Here is a 17,734-nt window from a genome sequence, read left to right as displayed (position 1 = left end):
AGACTGAGGCCGCAAGGTGAAATGATGCTGCTAGTAAAGGCGGAATTGAGATGCACGCCTTGCCCTACATCCAGTTCTTCCCTTCCCACAGCTCTGGAGGCTGAAGTCCAGGATCAGGATCTTTTTTTTTTTTGAGGAAGACTAGCCCTGAGCTAACTACTGCCAGTCCTCCTCTTTTTGCTGAGGAAGACTGGCCCTGAGCTAACATCCTTGGCCATCTTCCTCTACTTTATATGTGGGGCGCCTACCACAGCATGGCGTGCCAAGCAGTGCCATGTCCTCACCCAGGATCCGAACCGGCGAACCCCAGGCCGCTGAGAAGTGGAAGGTGAAAACTTAACCGCTGTGCCACCGGGCCAGCCCCTGTTATAGTTTCTGCTGAGGCCTCTGTCCTTGGGTCGCAGATGGCCAGCTTCTGATTGTGTCCTCACATGGTCTTTCCTCTGTGCGGGCACATCCCCGGTGTCTCATTGTGCCCAAATTTCCTCTTCCCACCAAGACATCAGTCATATTGGACTAGGGCCCACCCTAAGAGCCTCACTTTAACTCAATCACTTCTTTAAAAACTGTCTCCAAATACAGCCACGCTTTGAGGTACTCGGGTTAGAACTCCAACATCCAGATTCTGGGGAATGCAGTTCAGCCCCTAACCCTCAGCAGCGATCGCACCGTCTCACTCTCTCTCACCACTGGGTGCAGAACAAGGGCATGTACAGCCCTTCTCTATAATGCTCTAAGTGTGTGTGTTTATCCCCACACGGAGGCCAGAATTGCAGCTGGGAGCGGCCAAGAAGGAAGAAACAGGAGGGAACAATAAAGCTGTGAAATCATTTTTAGTTCTCCGACCGCGTAATTCTCTCTGTCTTCTCTTGCCGCGTTATTCTTTCCATCATTTAATAAACTGACTCCAAAATTATGAAAGAAAGGAACTCACCGCCTCCTGTTCTGGGTGCCCCCTGAGGGATTATGGGACTTCGCCTAATTAAATAGGAGCCGTGTCATTCCCACCTGCTGCTCCATTGTACATTGTATGTTGCCCCTCACAGTTTCTCAGCTCCTATTTCAAGTGGAAAACGGGATTCACTGTGAGAAAAAGGCCTCTCCCTGTTTCCCTGAGGGGCTCCCCCGGCTTCCGCTGCCCACATCTCCTGCCAGTTCCTGCTTCACAGCCCACCTAACATGACAGCCGGCCTCTGAGTCCAGCTGGAGCGCACGGGGCCCCTCCACAGGGCTCAGCTCGGGGCCTGGGTGCTGGGCAAGCAGGCTCCTTGGGCTCAAAGCCTGGCTTGGCAAAGTATCTCACCTCTCCAGGCCTCCGTTGGTTCTTCTGTAATTTTCTTGAGCAGTTCACATGGAGGTATAAAGAGCTCTCTTACTGCCCAGGCCTGGAAAGTGCCTTACAAACTAGAAAGTGCTGTGCGAAGACCATGATCTCTGTGATTGGAGAAAGCTTGCTCTACAGCCACCAACAGCAGCCGTGACTCAGGAACTCTGACAATGCTGGGGGTGCCAGGCTTCTCTGCTCAGGCACTCTGCTCTCCTCAGTATCACTTGGGGCTGTCAGAACATGACTGACCCGGCAGGCATCCTGTGCAGATGGTGTGGAAGGATATCACAGGCAATCTCCTCCAGCGTCCAACAGGTTTGTGCCTTCAGGGCCCAGGTAGAAAGAGGAAAGAGACCAAGCAGGCCAGATGTTGGTAAGAAAATACAGAGCTGGGGGAAGGTGGGAATTAGAGATTTCTTTCAAATTTCTTGTCTTAAAAACATTGGACACGCTAAGTATTACATCTGACAGGCGGGATCCGACCCAGGGGAGCTCAGTTAAAACTCTGAATACGACTTCTGTGCAAGATGCATGTGCTCTTTCCCAGCCCGGGCCCTCCAGGAGGTCACCTGCAGACGGTGTATCTCCCCTGAGGCTGGTGTCCCACCAGGCCAGGATGCTCAGCCCACGCCTGGGCCAGGCTGGAGGTGCCTGAGTGTTAAGGCCCCCGGAGCAACCCCCAACCCGAGGAACGGGGTCTAGTAGGTAAACAGCCCAGCTTCCTTGGCCTGCAAGGGTCAGTTCTGACGTTCTCTTAGAGGGTCCCCAGCAGGACGGAGCCCACTGCAGGAATCATCTCTCTGAGGCACTCTTCACTGGCTTCCTTCCCTTCCCTGTCTCGTTTCCCGACTCCCACCATGTTTCCTGGGATTACAGCCAAATGAACGATTGCATCCAAACCCTTGCTTCAGGATCTGCTTCTGGGGGAAGCCAAACTAAGACAGCGCCTATTCAATGCTCTGCAGGTGGCCGCTTTGATACCCATGACAGCCAAATAGCCTACTTTAACTTGTATACCTCTAGTCATGGGGAGTTCACTACCTCATGAGTTAGTCCCTTCCATTCTTACACAGCTTTGATTATCACAAATTAAAATTTTAAAACTCTTCCTTATAATGAAGAGCAATCTATCTTTTCTTTCCAGGGTTGTTCACTTGTCCTCATATGATATCACTTGAAATCCCTTCACCGCCATGGGCCCTCCTGCTGGTCAGTTGCTAAACAATTCTAAATACTCAGAAGCAAACAGATGAATGCGGGTGCGGCCTGGCCAGCCAAGAGCAGAACAGCACTAGCAGAGTGGTCTCCTCCCTGCTTCTGGGCACTGTGCCTCTGTTTCATGTGACCTGGGGTTCTGTTCCAGTTCTGGTCCGCTCTGAGGACATGGACAATCTTAGCTGCAACCCGTCATAGGCTGCCACTGCCAGCCCAGCTCAGAATGCCCAGCACACTTGCTACTCTCAGTGGAGGGAAAGGAAGCAAGGTATGGCCCTGGATGGGGACAAGGTGTGACACCAGGACAGAGGACTTGGCCTTAGGGTGGACCAGTAAGCCAAGATGAGGTATATTTATCAGACTCTCAATTATATTCGAAGCCCAACTCAAGATGGCTTGAGCCATAAAAAGAGCAAATTGGCCCATGTCTCTGAGAAACCCACAGTTAGACCCCATTCGAGTTCCCAAATGTGTCATAGGGAACACATCTGTCCTTATCACTGGATTTGGTTTCCCTGTGTGGACTGTGTTCTCAGGCAGGTGTCACTGCCTCTGGGCTCCCCTGAGTGGGTCTCATTCTCAGGCAGGCTCTCATCTCCTGGTAGCATAGATGGTCTCCTCCTGGTTTAGCAATGCCAGGGCAGAGGAGGCCTCGTTCCCAAGAGAGCGAACAACTGTTGGCTTTGTTCTTACTTGACAAGCCTGGGTCAGCTACACAGCCAGGAGCCGGGAGTTAGGGTCAGCCTCACCCAACTATGTGGACTAAGAGTGGGGGAAGGGTGGTTCCCCAAAGGAAAGATGGAATCCTGTTATCAGAAGGAAGAGGAAAATCCCAAGGCGTCTACTCTAGGAAACCAAGAATTCCCAGAAGACTGCAGACCGTCATTAGTATCCAAGATGTCTGATTCCAAAGGTAGATCAGGGCCGCAGTGTTTCCAGGGTGGCTGCATGTGACAGTGGGTCATCCATGGTGGTGGAGTCTAGTGCTCTTGGTAGGTGTTAGCAGGACAGGACCTCTGGGGACATTATGGTCAAATTGGACTGAGCATTTACTGTGGGAAAGGCATGTACTTTATAGGGACTGTCCCAGTCGCCTTCAGAATGCTCCCAAGATTGTCATTAGCCCCATTTCACAGATGAGGGAAGTGAGGTACCAAGAGGTTAATGAACTTGTGTCCAAGGTCACACACCCACTGGCAGAAGCAGGATTTGGATGAGGGCAGTCTCATCTAAAGCTGCAGTTCTCAACCTTGTCTGTGCATTGGAATCACCTAGAGAGACTCTTAAAACCCCCCAGGCCAGGCTGTGACCCAAGTCTCAATTGCTGGGGATGGGACCCAGGCACCAATATTTTTTAAAGCTCCCCACCACCCACACCCACCCCACGCCAGAGATGCCAGTGTGCAACCGTGACCAAGGACTTGCAGTCTAGAGTCTACACTCCTATCTGCTCCTCAAGGGGAACTGCTTTCTGGGCAGCTGGGCAGGCTGGACCTGGACTGAGAGTTGAGGGTAACGGCCGTTTCCTTCCCTGCATATTACCTTCAGTTCTCATCGCTAAGCCAGGTCAGTTGCCAATTTAGTCTCTTCTCCCAGACGCAACTTCTGACCCTCCAGCAGACTCTCGTCATCCATCTGTACATCTGCTCTGGCATCTCGGGGTTGGGGAGGATGGTGCTCCAAGGTTGGGAACTCTTTGCATGTTGAGTCTAAGTCATATTTTTCTGAGTGGCGCTAATCCCAGGACCAAGGACAAAAGCTGGAAAAACTTTATAAGAGACAAACTTGAGCTCATTCTCACCCATTTCACAGAGGAGGAAACTGAGACCCCCTTGCCTCTCCTCTCACTTGCAGTTTCTTGCTGGACAACTCACTGACAGGCAGTCAAAAGGACTGAAAGGCAAAAAGTGAGGATGTAAGGAAAAAGACCACTGTTATGGACTGAATATTTATGTCTCCCCCCAAATTCCTATTTTGAAACCCTACCCCCCAATGTGATAGTATTAGGAGGTGGGGCCTTTGGAAGGTGGTTAGGATTAAGTGAGGTCTTGAGGGTGGAGCCTTCATGAACAGGATCAGCACCCTTATAAGAGTCACCAGAGAGCTTGCTTCCTCTCTCAGATCTCTGCCATGTGAGGACACAATGAGAAGTCGGAAGACTACAACCCAGAAGAGGGTCCTCACCAGAACTTGACCAAGCTGGCACCTCAGTCTTGGACTTCCAGCCTCCAGAACTGTGAGAAATAAATTTCTATTGTTTATAAGCCACTGAGCCTATAGTATTTTGTTATAGCAGCCTGAACTGATGAAGACAACCATTAATCTACAATTCCATTTATCCATCAACACTCACTTCTCCAGAATCCCCCAGATAGTCCCAAATTATCAAAATCATCCAGTTTCTCTAAAAAGCACGTATTGAGCACTTAGTGCTTCATTAGGCTGTAAGAATACAAGGAATCTGAGGATAGGCCCTACGCTGGAACACCGTCCGAGTGTGTGGTTGGCTTTGCTGGTTGCCTTCCTGAGGGCCCTTCCCCTGCCCTTTTCTAAGCTGCCTGAACCTGCCTTCAAGAGAAACAATAGAAACTGAAACACAGACACTTGCGTTCCTGGGCTCCCTTGCAGCTAGGACTGTGAACATTCTAGCCAATGGGATGTAACGGGAAATCAGCTGGGGAATATTGGGAAGCAATTTCTTCCTGATAAAAAAGAGAAATACACTAGGACAGCTTCATTTCCTGACCCACCATTGCCTTTTCCTGCTTTTGAAGGAGTTTGCATGAAGACCAGGAGGCCTGGAGGCTGTGAGAGGAGAAGGTGACAACACACTGTGGATGGTGGATCTGAGACATGGGAGGAGCTGAGGTCCAGAATTCTCCTGTTGAACTGTTGACCCACTCCTGGGGTGACCTACTTCTCCTCTTCTGCTTATGATAGAAAATGAAATCCCTGTTGTTTGGGCTGCTTTTCATTGGGTATTCCATTCCCTATGGATAAAAGCATTCTTTCCTAAAAAGGAATGATATCAGACAGACTTAGGTCTCTGCCTCTTACTGGCTCTGAAACTCTTGGCTAGTTAAATACCCTCTCTGAAACTTAACTTCACAAAATATGAAGCAGCAATAATAATGACTACCTAAGTGGCTCATTGTGGGGATTAACCGCGACAGCAAACCTACGTGTACGTGAGGCGCTCTTGGTGTTCTATTGATGCTCGTGACTCTTCCTTTTTCTCACCAAACACAATAGAGCGGAGGAGTTGTAAGCTCAGACTTTGGAATCTCCAAGATGTGGGCTTGAATCGGCACTCGGACTTCTCATTTGTGACCTTGAGCAAGTCACCTTACTGGAACCTCATTTTCCTGATCTGTAGAATGGGCATACTATTAGCATCTGCCTCCCTGGGCTGTTGTAGAGATTAGGGATGAAATTGCTTGTAGAGACCTTGACAGAGAGACAATCCATAGCAAACATTCAGTATATGTTAACTATTGCTTTTATGGAGAATTAATCGTCTGAAGAGAAAATGATAAATTCAATGAAAAATGGTGAGGTAGTTGGGCCATCCCCAGACCCCTTCTTCCTTTCAAACAGAAGCCTGATTCTGTTTCAGATATCCCTTGGACACAGCCCATCCCCAGCTGAGCTCACCCCAGACTCCATGGATGGACCTGTTTGTGCTAAAGCAATCCCACCACTTTGCCAGTGACCGCCATGTTGAGGAATGGGCATGTGACCTACCTCTCGCCAAAGGGGCAAGACTCCCAGGTGGCTTTCAGTAAAGTTTTCTCTCTCCCAAGATGGCCTCCACTGGAAGAGATGCTCTCTCTTCTTGGTCTGGATGTTTTCATATCTGGCCGTGATAACCAGAACATCTGCAGGCAGAAGAGAGGAAGCCAGCCTCAAGGATTGCACAGAGAGGAGCAGAATGAACGTGGGTCTTTGAAAATGTGCTTGAGCTGTTCGTCACCAATCCTAAAACTCACCCTACCCGGAAGTCTATACAGTACATTTGGGAGCGATACATTTCTGTATTGTTTAAGCCAGTTTGAGTTAACGTTTCTGTTGCCTATGACCAAAAGCATCCTAACTGATAGAGATGGTCTCAGACATGTTGCTCCCTCAGTATCTGAGCTCACATACGGAGCCTCAGAATCATAGAATGATGGAAGTCAGAGAGCTCATCCTGTCCTCATTATATAAATGAGAAGATGCCGGCCCAGAGATGGGGAGCAACTTGCCCCAGGACACATAGCTGGTGGGGGGCAAAGCCATAATGCACACCCATGTTTTCTGACCCTTAAAATTGTCTTTCCTTTACCCACCACCCACTTCTGGCAAGGCAAAAGACTGACATGCTTTGGAAGAAGGAAGAAGGAATGAAAACCAAGAGGCATAACTTCAAGAAGCAGATCCTCTGGGAGATCTGGTAATTCCCCAGGAGCCCCTCGGCCCTTCCCCCACCCCCATGCACCAGGGCTCAGATCTACTTAGTGTCCTGCACCCCGTGATGCAGTGGTATTAAACACCACAGCAGGGCCTGATACACTCCCTTCTGGGACCAGTGGCCCTCGGGACAAGTTGTAGACCAGGGTGATGAGAGGGCACTGATGAAATGCTGACTGTGGTCAGCCAGACCCTTTTGCTTAACTGCACCATTCGCAGCCCTGAGCAAGGGGGCAGTAAATCTCAGACACACAGAGAGAACTGCGTTGAACCACGGCGGGAACCTCAGCTTCAGGCAGACCCAGGAGACATCAGTGCGTCTGAATCACCTGCCTTTTCTTCTCTTTACCAGGTCAGGGCTGAGGACTCATAGACGCACTGGGGCTGACCTTGAATCCAAGTGCACTGATTTCCACAGGAGCAAACAATCCCAGCGTAGAGAGAACGCCGTGGCAGAGATGCCTACTGCTCACCTAATTTGGGTGTCCTCCTCTTCTGAGTACCTGGGAGGGTTACTTTTCTCCACACCCTTACTCTGTGAAGGTGGGGCCATGCCATCAGTTCTGGCCAATTGGTTGTAAGTAGAATGTATGCATATTTCTTCTGGATCAAAGTGTTTAATTGCTCGTGTAAAATCTTCCAGCTTATCTTCCCTGCCTTGGCAATCATGGAAACGTATGCGGTGGAAATGCTACAAGATGGAAGTGACCTGGAGTTCTAAATCACTATGTAAAAACAGCCACCCAAGAGAGTGCTTTCAGTTGGCAGTAAGGAGCAGACTTGTGTTAAGTGGCTGAGATTGCTGTGCTGTTTGTCATCGCAGCAGAACCAAGCCTAACAGACGCAGGAGTCCAGTCAAATTAGTAACAGCCTCCACCGTCTTATAAGCACTTACTGTGTTTTAGGAACTGTGTGCCGAGTTCTATGCGCTTTACGCCATTTAAACCCCACACTGACCCTATGAAAGGAGACTCAGAATTTTCCCAGGGACAAAATCTAAGAAATGGTAAAGCTTGAATTCTCATACCCAGGTTGATTTTACTCCAAAGCCTCATATGCTTTTATTGTTAAACATGGAGGAAAAAAAAAACCACAGGGAGAAAAACTTTTATAACGTATTGAAATAATCAGATAGAAAAATCTGTATATAAGATGACCCCAGGGGCCAGCCCCATGGCGCAGCAGTTAAGTTCACAAGTTCCGCTTCAGTGGCCCAGGGTTTCACCAGTTCAGATCCCAGGCGTGGACCTACACACCACTTATCAAGCCACATTGTGGCAGGCGTCCCACGTATAAAGTAGAGGAAGATGGGCACAGAGGTTAGGTCAGGGCCAGTCTTCCACAGCAAAAAGAGGAGGATTGGCTGTAGATGTTAGCTGAGGGCTAATCTTCCTCAAAAATAAGAAAAAAGATGATCGCAATTATTTTTACATACACACACAAAGAAACAGAGACAGAGACAGAGAGAGAGAGAAAATGGGAGCGAATCACAATATGTACCGCTGAAATCTTTAATGGGTGGTTTTACGGAAGATTTTTATTTTATTTTTTATGCTTCTATAGTCTTTTAGGTCTTCTATAATGAATAAACATTATTTTATAATCAGAAAACAACACATTTCTAAACATCAGATAGTATCCAAAATAGAATGTGAATGACTGATATCCGAAACATCCATGCCGCAGGAAGTGATGGAGAAGAAATGCTTATTAAGGCCCTACTATGTGTCTGACCTTTTTCATATGTTAGAGTATTTCATCCTCTCAATGATCTGAGAAATAAGGATTTCTTTTCCCAAAGCTGGGATTCAGAGGGGTCAAGTGACTTGCCTAAAGTCACATAGGTATGACATGACAGAACCAGGATTTTGGACCCAAAACTCATGATCTTTCCACTACTTGGTGCTTGCTGCGACTAGCCCTGCTAGGCAGCAGTTCACGGATGGTTTTTCGTCTTATATCCCTCCATTCGTATGAATGTCAGGACGCCTGAATTTTACCTCAAACCAGAGCCGTACCTCCCCCTGAGGTTTCCCACAAGAAACAATGGCAAATGAGAATCAAGGTATTAATGTATTTCTTATCCACATTTGTAGTCTTATTCGCCAAAGCATAACTCCAGGGCTGGTGTTCATGGCCTTGTTTAAGGACCTTTGGAGGCATTTCCTCCTTCTGTGTCCCAGTCTTATCTCGAGCCAGCCCGTGAGGCCAGTCCAGCATGAGAGGAGCAAGGGGAGCCAGGCGGCTGGGTCTGCCCTGAACATCCAAAGCCACACACAGGACATGGGTTTCTAACTTTTCATCATGAAAACTCTCAGACTCAAACGTAGAGAGTATAACAAACTCCCGCATGTCCATCACCCAGCTTCAACGACTACCAACATTTTGCCATATTTGTTTCATCTATACCTTATATTTTATTCCATCTCTATCTGATTTATTTTAAAGTAAATCCCAGAGATCATGCCTCCTGCACCTAAATACTTCGGTAACACCTCATAAATGGTGGACATTTTTATACATAACCACAACGGTATCATCACACCTCACAAAATTATAAACTTATGTAATACCCAGTCCATATTCAAATTTCCCAACTGTCTAAACAAATAAATTTTTAAGTTAGTTTTCCAAAATCAAGATTCATGTCAGTTTCATTCACTGAGTTTGGTTGGTAGGTCTCTCAAGCTTCCTCTGATACAATGACGACATCACTTGTCATCTAAATGTGAACATTTTGGAGAGTGAAATATGGTACTATTAATAATATATCAGGACAAAGAGCACAAGCCAAGATTGCCCAGGGACAACCACGTGGGGACCCCACCTTTCAGTGCCCCCTTGTTTTCATGCCTTAGAACAAGACTCTGGCGGTTGTCCTGCAGAAGGATGCTTGTTCCAGTTTGGGATAATTGCTTCCTGTGGGGCTGTTTCACATGTTCCTTTACCTCGCATTCTTCTTACAGATACGAAGTCTACAGCCCAAAGGTTTGATTAGATTCAGGTGGTGTGTGATTTTTAAATGTGCAGTTGCCCTGCTGTATTAACTTCCTGTTGCTATTGCCACAAATTACCGGGAATGCCGTGGCTTAAGACAATGCAAGTTTTCTATGTTCTAGTTTTGGTGGTCCGAAGTGTGAAATGGGTGTCACTGGACTAGAATTAAGGCGCCATCAGGGCTTCATTCCCCCTGAGGCTCAGGGGCTTGTCTGTTTTCTTGCCTTTTCCAGCTTCTAGAGTCTGCCCAACGTCCTTGGTTCTTGATCCTCTTCCTCCCTCTTCAAAATTGGCAATGACAGGTGGGTCTCATGATGCCACCTCTCTGGTTCTCTCTCTCTGCCTCCTTGTCTCCACTGAAGGACCCTGTGATTCGGTTGGATCCACGCAGACGATTCAGGGTCTTCTCCTTACTCTAAGTCATCTGATTAGCAACCTTAGCTCCATCTGCAACTTGAATTCCTCTTGCCACGTAACCTAGCATATTCAGTTTCCCAGGATCAGGACGTGGCCATTACTCTACGGCCATTGTAGTAATTGTGGTTGAGCCGCATACTAAAATCAGCTGAGTCTCCCCTCCTCTTGGGGAAAAGTGACAAGTGGTGATGATTACATTGGCCACAATAAACAGCCATGAACTCTCAGCCTCCTCACATCTTCCTTCTACCGTCCCTTTCTCTGGCTACGTCTTGAGTGACCGCCACCTTCCCTTTAGGAGACATTAAAGGGCTACAGAGAGTGTTGTCACAGTTAAGGGCACATATTTTAGGTTCACACTTGCTGGCCACAGGGCTTTGAAAATGTCCTTCACCTTCTCTGGGCCTCAGTGTCCTCATCAGTGACGTGAAGAGAATGATAAACAATTCTGGACAAGTCAGGCGAAGTGTGACACTGTTTGGAACAGCATCCGGCACATGGAACTTTCTCAAGCCCTAGTGGCTTCCCCCACTCGCTGCCCTGGCTTCACCTACCGCGGTTGCTGCTCTCGCTCCATTTGGAACCTGACTTTGTTGTCACCGCTAGGTTTGGCTCCGCACTACCTCCTGTAGCTGCCAACGTGGAACTTGTTGTCCCTGGAGCTGGCGGGGCTGGTCTCATCCCTGCCATCTCAGTGTAAGTGGTTCTGGCTAAGGTGAGAGAGGGTTTTCCCTCCGGTATGTGTAACTCCTTAACTAGGCTTCTTAAAAAGAAGAGGGGTTTCTCTCAGTAAGCCACTGGATCCGGAGGGTGCAATTCAGAGGGTGAACAAACACCGAAGTCCCCACCCTCAGACGACTGGAGCTTAGAAGGAGCCCAGGAGACGGTGCTGGGGTAGTGACCCGGAGAGGCTGCCAGGGAGGAGATTCAAGGGGTGTCTTGGAAGCCCAGTGGTCACCCTCTCTGGTCCCCACAGTTGGCTAACTTCTAGTCCTTGAACCAACAGGGAGAAATAAGCATCCCACTCTTTCAGCTTCACCACACAGCACGGAGCAGGAAGAGTGAAGAAGAGAAAACCTTTGCCTCCCGCATTCCAAAACAGAGAAAGGGTGTAGGCATTTGAACGGAGAGGCCTGAATGCGTCAGTAACGTGTTAGCATTGCCTGCAAGTATTTTTATAGCTTTGAGTTATCCTGAAGGCTTAAGAACCCTGAGCCAGAGTTGACAGCTATAGCTTTAGATATAGATAGATGTAGATATAGACACATAAACACATATTTATATATGTATATAGTTATTTATTTAATTTAAAACGAGGAGATACATCCAGGGTCAGATGAAGAAGCAATTTCTAATAGATAACTTGTATTTCTCAACTTTTTCAGCGTGGGCTCAGTGCTGTGCTATGCGCTTTTCTGACGCCCTCTCACAAAAGGCCTAGCAGGGCGGCAAGCAGGTATTCACAGCCCCGTTCCACAGGTGGGGAAACTGACAGTCAGACGTTAAGGAGGTTGGCCAAGGACAGACAGGTGGTACGCTAACTTTCCAAGTCAGAGAATTTAGAATTTTTTTCCTGGCAAAAAAGTCAACGTGTCTGCCAGGGTCACACAAAGTAACTGAATATTTGAACGAGGCTGTTTGATATTTGCATATCTTTAAATCTTGCTCTAAATGGTATCATTTCTTTTAAATAGACTAAGCAACTATGAATAATTAGCAATTAATAATTATTATGCCTCATTAACTTAATAAAGGATTTTGTCTTTATACAAAATGCGGAGCTAATTGGAAAAGAAAGTTGACCCATGCTTTTTCAGCTCCCACGGGGAGGTTTGCCGAGTTGGAGCAGATGCCCAGAGTCCAGAAAACACTGCTCACCTTGGGCCAGGTCACCCAGGCTGCTCACCTGTGACAGGAGAGCTGGAGGATGAGATGAGAGCTGGAACCTGGCCTTATGAACTTAAACCTGTAAAGAGCCCTGCCACTAACCAAACAGAAATCTCAGGAAACAAAACAAAATAAGAAGCACAGTGACCAGCTTGCCAGGGCTACGTGGCCTGGGACCGGAACGTGGGGGATGTGGGCAGTGCAGAAATCTCAGCTACAATTTGCAGAACTGCCACTTTGGAAACATAAACATAGGTCAGGTAGCCCTTTCTCCTAGGAAGAAGGAGGAGGAGATGAAGTGTCACTGGAGCACTAATCCAGGGTCACAAGTCCAGAGAGAGAGATGCACCCGCTGCTCTCCGTTTTGCAGCCCCTGGTCTCGACCTGGACCAGACAGGATGATTGCATCAGCATCTTAAGTGGTCTCTCCACCCCCAGTCTTTCTCCCTTGCAATCCTAGTGACAGCCAGAGTGAGTCTGTCAAAAGGAAAAATATATGTTAATGCTCCCCGAGGGGCTCTTAAAGCTCTTGTGCTGGCTTCCCACTGCCCTTGGGATGAAGCCCAGAGGGAGGGAGCCCCCCTTGACACCCCAGGGTCTTCTCATCCTGCTTTCCTCTCTGGGTTCTCCTCAGGAACATCTGCAACAGCACTCGCTCATAAAGACACACTCAGAATGCGAGATCTGAAGGCCCAGCGGATGGCTGCTCCAATGTCCGCAGACAGCTGTGTGCAGCCCAGTATGAAGAGCACAGAGTGTACATCCTGGCCTGGAACAGGGGCTCAGTGAAGATTGGCCTTCGCTGTAAGAAACCTGGTGCAAGTCCCAGGTCCTCATCAGCCACTTTCCTTTTGGGACCCACCCCTGCCTGTTTCATCCCATCTTCTAGGTCACAGCATCTCCCCTGCTGGCATATCTGGCCAGGAGCCCTCCCTCTCTTCAACTTGCGCCAGGACAGGAGTCTTAGCCACACCTCTTGGACCAGGAATCTCATCTCCACCATTGGGCATGAACCCCTCAGGTGTGTAAGCTCAGCAGCAGAAGATGGCCTCATGGTTACAAGTGTGGACACCGGACTCAGACCTCATGTCAGAATTCCAGCTCTGCCACTTTGCAGCTGTGCGATTCTGGACAAGTCATTTACACCCTGTGCTCCCATTTTTTCATTTGTCAAATGAGAAAGATGGTAGCACTAATGTTCTATGGTTTTGTAATGCGTGCAAAGCAGGTAGAGCTGGCACATGTGAGATGCCCCATGTGTGCTGGCTCTCATTGTTGCAGTTTTGGGGTTTGGTGGAGGTCAGGACAAAGCTGGAGCCAGTGACCCTGGGCATCTGCCCTTACCTCTAACGATGCGCCACTCTGAACGAGTGCTTATACACAGGTCCCGGGCACAGGCGGGGGAGTGTCATCTTGCCTCTCGTGCAACGAGAAACCTGATACACAGGAAACGTCAGGAGCTTCTGCCCAAGATCATAGACACAGAGAGTGGCAGAGACAGAAGTCAAACCCACGCCTGTCTGAGCCCAAAGCCTGCTCTTAATGACACCGTCTGGAGCTTCACCTGTGGTTCCTCTGTGACCCCCCCGCCTGAGGGAGGTTTCTCTCTCCCTCTGCCCGTAGCGCCTGCTCCCTTCCCATCGCTGGAGAGTCCCCACTTGTCCTTCCAGCTCCTTGGGAAGCTTTGCCTGACTCCCTCAGGCTGGGTCTCGTGTTCCGCTCTTGTGCTTATCCATCCGTGGCCACATCAGTCGGGAAGGGCCGGGCTATACCGCAGTCATAAGTGACCCCACGACCTCAGAGGCTCACACGGTGCTGTTCTGTTTCTCTCACACACCACTTGACCATTGAGGGTCGCCAGCCTGGCTCCAGGGCCCGCATGGACGGAGCAGCCTCTATCTAGAACATTTCCACTTGTCATGGCAGAGGGTAACAAGGGTCACTGTGACAGGGGCTCAGCATGGATGAGCTCCGAAGGCAGAACTTGTCCTATTGGTTCACATTTTATTGTCCAAAAGCCACAAGCCACACGCCCAAACTGGACTGCAAGCGGGGGGGAAGCACAGCCCTCCTGTGGGTGAACAACCCAGCGTCCGCCATTGTGGTTCCCGTCACATTATAACGCGGTGAGCCGTTGACTTCTCTGTGTTCGCCATGGTAAGCGTCCCCAGGCAGTGGTCTTTATCTTTGGATACTGCCTCGCATAGTACCTGTGCCAAATAGGCACCTGCCATCTACACATTGAATAGACAAATAAATGCCTGAATGAAGTCCAGGCCAGAGCCCTTTCTCCATCCCAACTCCTCTTACCACCTCCTGCTGCACAGAGGCAGCTCATACAAATGACTGCTCCAGCCACACAGGCTCTCTTTTCTTCCACAAACATGCCCACTCACTCCCCTGCACAGGGCCTTTGCACATGCTGTCCCTTTTTCTTTCCTGGAACACTCTCCCTGAAATTTGTGTATACTGAAGACACCTTCCATGACCACTTCATTCAAAGAGTTCTCCTGCCACGGCCCTCTCCAACCTCACATCCTGTTTCATTTTCTCCACAGGCATGGTTACTGTATGAAATTACATTGTTGATTTGGTTACTTGCTTAGTGTTTGTCTTCCTGATGAAAATATGGCTCCATGAGGCAGGGTCCCTGCCCATTATGTTTATTATTGTACCCCAAGAACTGGAATAGTGTTTAGAATTAGTTGACACTAAATATATATTTGTTGAATTAATAAGTGAATGAATAAGTAAACATGTAAATACACAATTTATTGCCACTGTATAGAGAGCAAATGACCAAAAAATTCTCCCTGCTTACTATAGAAATAGCGTCTTGAGAAGAAGAATGCATGAGCTCAAACTTCCCTGGATTTTTTTTTTAAGATCTTCAACCCATCAGAATCAGCCCTGATGCCCTTCTAAAATGTATTATGACAAGCAAAATGATGGAGAATTAAGAGTTTAATTAATGTTTATTATTGCTAGCATATTAGTTTGCAGTCAAATTTATGACCCGATAGATTTGCCGTCTTTCTGAGTGGCAGGTTGATGTCACGGTGCCACGGTCTTCGGCAGAAGCAGGAGCTCAGTGCTTTTCTGCCATCTTCCAGCTCCTTGTGGGGCAGGCCGCACGGCACACCAGGAGAGGCACACGACTGCTCACTCATTCGTTCCGTGAAGCCTGATGGAGAACCTACAGCACGCCAAACTATGCCAGCCTCTGCAATGAGCGGACTGGGAGTGAGTGAATACATGCATGTGTTTATTCACTCAACAAACATTTATTTTTGTCTCTAGCGTGTACAAAGTGCTGTGTTAGGTGATGAATAAAACAGACACGGAAATAGAAAATGTGGGTCCGGTTCAGACTCTGGAATCTCACAGAAGTTCACAGTCAGTAAGCAGCAGAGACAGATGTGACTGATGCTAAGTTAACCGTGAGCCTATGGCAGTGGCTCATAGATACTGTTCTCTCCCTGCCTTCCTTCCCACCAGTCCTGTCATTCCTCACCCCTGCCTTTAATCCATCAGCAAGCGCTGATGGCCCCGCCTCCAAAATACAGCTGGAATCCACCTGCTTGCCTCCTGCTCTACCCGCCCCGCCTCACCTCTCATCTGAATGTCTGCGGCTCCCGCCCTCCACTCCCACCCACTCCCAAATAATTCTCCACGCGGCCACTGAGTGAATGTTCAAACCCTCCAGAGGTTTCCCACTGCTCTGAGAACAAAATCAATCCCTTATCACAGCCCACAGATCCTTGCCCCACTCACCAACCCCATCCTCACCTCTCCGCCGTCCTGGGTTAGCATCCTTCTCTTCCTCCCCACTAGGAAATCGGCTTTGGTTTTACTCATTAAGAGATGGGTTCATTAAGAAGGCTTTCAGCTGCAAACAACACGAAACCCCAATGAAGGAAAAGCAGCTCTCTTACCTAAAAGGAAGTCTGTTCATACTGCCGTGCCAGAAACAACAAAAACCCAAGTTCTTTCTGCATTCTGATTTTCCGAGCTGAAATGTGGCTTTCTGCAGACTAGCTGCCTCAGAGCATAAGATGGCTGCCATGGTTCCGAGTGTTACACCTTTTCCCAAATGTTGCTTTCTATCTGTGAAGAGAACCTTCCCAGAAGCCCCTGTATTCTTCCCTTCACATCTCATTGGCCAGAATCATGTCATATGCCTGTTCCTAAACCAATCACCAGCAATGGGACTAGGGTGACCTTGATTACTTTAGACTCATCAGAATGTAACCCTAAATCATGATGGGGAGGGGTGGGCATCTAAACAAAAGTGAGGTTCTGCCAAAATGGACAAAGGGGATAACCGTGTGGGGACAAAACCAAACTGCCTGCCCCACCCAGGAGCGGGGTTAAAGAGCACGATGGGTTTCAACCCAGCTCCGCCACTTACAGGCCATGTGAAGATGACAGTCCTTTTGCCTCTCTGCATCTCGGTTTCCTCGTCTATAACACGAAGCAGAGCGCCAGCGACCTCCCTCCTGTGCTACACGTGGCGCTGGAGGTGCTGCAGGCAGGAGAGCAGCACCCAGCCGCCTTGATGGCAGCCATCAAGATTTACATCCTGCAGAAGTACCTGACGTTGGACAGCATCCGGTTCAAGTACCTGCTGCCACGGGCATGCACTGCAGCCTCCTCCTGAGGCCCATCAGCTCCAAGGCCAAGGGGCCACCAGCAGCTTCAAATTAGCTTCCAAACACAAAAGGAAAATCCAGCCTAGGAAGATGCCTGCCGTGACAGCTCCCAGGAGACCCAGTGAGGCCAAGGAGAAGGGCCCCAAGAAACGAAGTGAGGCAAAGAAGGACCTCCCAACCCAAGTGAGGTGCAAAGGGGACCCAGGAAGGCAGGGGAGGTGAGGACGACTCCCTCCAAACCATGTTCAGCCAAGGAGAAGGCCCCCAAGAAAGGGGACTAGCCCAAGGACGAAGTGGCAAGACTGGGTGAGGCCAGGAAGGTCCCCCCGACAACCAGACAAGGCCACACAGGCCCCTCCCAGTACCAATGGGCCCAGCATGGAGTCAAAGGTCAAAGGCAGAGGGAGCAGCCAAGGTGCTGAGGCCCACTGGAAAACAAAGCTGGGGGTCAGAGTTCCAAATGCACAGGGGCCAGCCCCGTGGCCAAATGGTTGAGTCTGGCATGCTCTTTGGCGGCCTGGGGTTCGGTTCCCAGGCGTGGATCTACACCACTTGTCAGTGGCTGTGCTGCGGCAGTGACCCACATACAAAATAGAGGGAGATTGGCACAGACGTTAGCTCAGGGAGAATCTTCCTCAGCAAAAACATTTAAGTTGTATAAAGATGCTAACTACATACTTAAAAAAAACAACAACTCAGTCACCAAGGGTAAGAATGGTGCTGCTTCCCCAGCCAAAAAGAAGGAGGGAGCCAAGGTCCCTAAAGGGGACGTTGCCCTGGAGGCTGGGGA

At 49.0% G+C, this 17,734-nt stretch overlaps 1 pseudogene; it reads left to right on the top strand.

Moving 5' to 3' along the window:
- Positions 1 to 6,900: 6,900 nt before the first annotated feature.
- LOC123276694 (histone H1.8 pseudogene) lies at positions 6,901 to 17,439 on the top strand (annotated as a pseudogene).
- Positions 17,440 to 17,734: the final 295 nt, after the last annotated feature.

This window comes from Equus asinus, chromosome 14, assembly GCF_041296235.1.
Source record: "Equus asinus isolate D_3611 breed Donkey chromosome 14, EquAss-T2T_v2, whole genome shotgun sequence".
Classification (NCBI taxonomy): domain Eukaryota; kingdom Metazoa; phylum Chordata; class Mammalia; order Perissodactyla; family Equidae; genus Equus; species Equus asinus.
The sequence above is the reverse complement of the archived record's forward strand: the minus strand, read 5'-3'. Positions and strand labels throughout refer to the sequence as shown.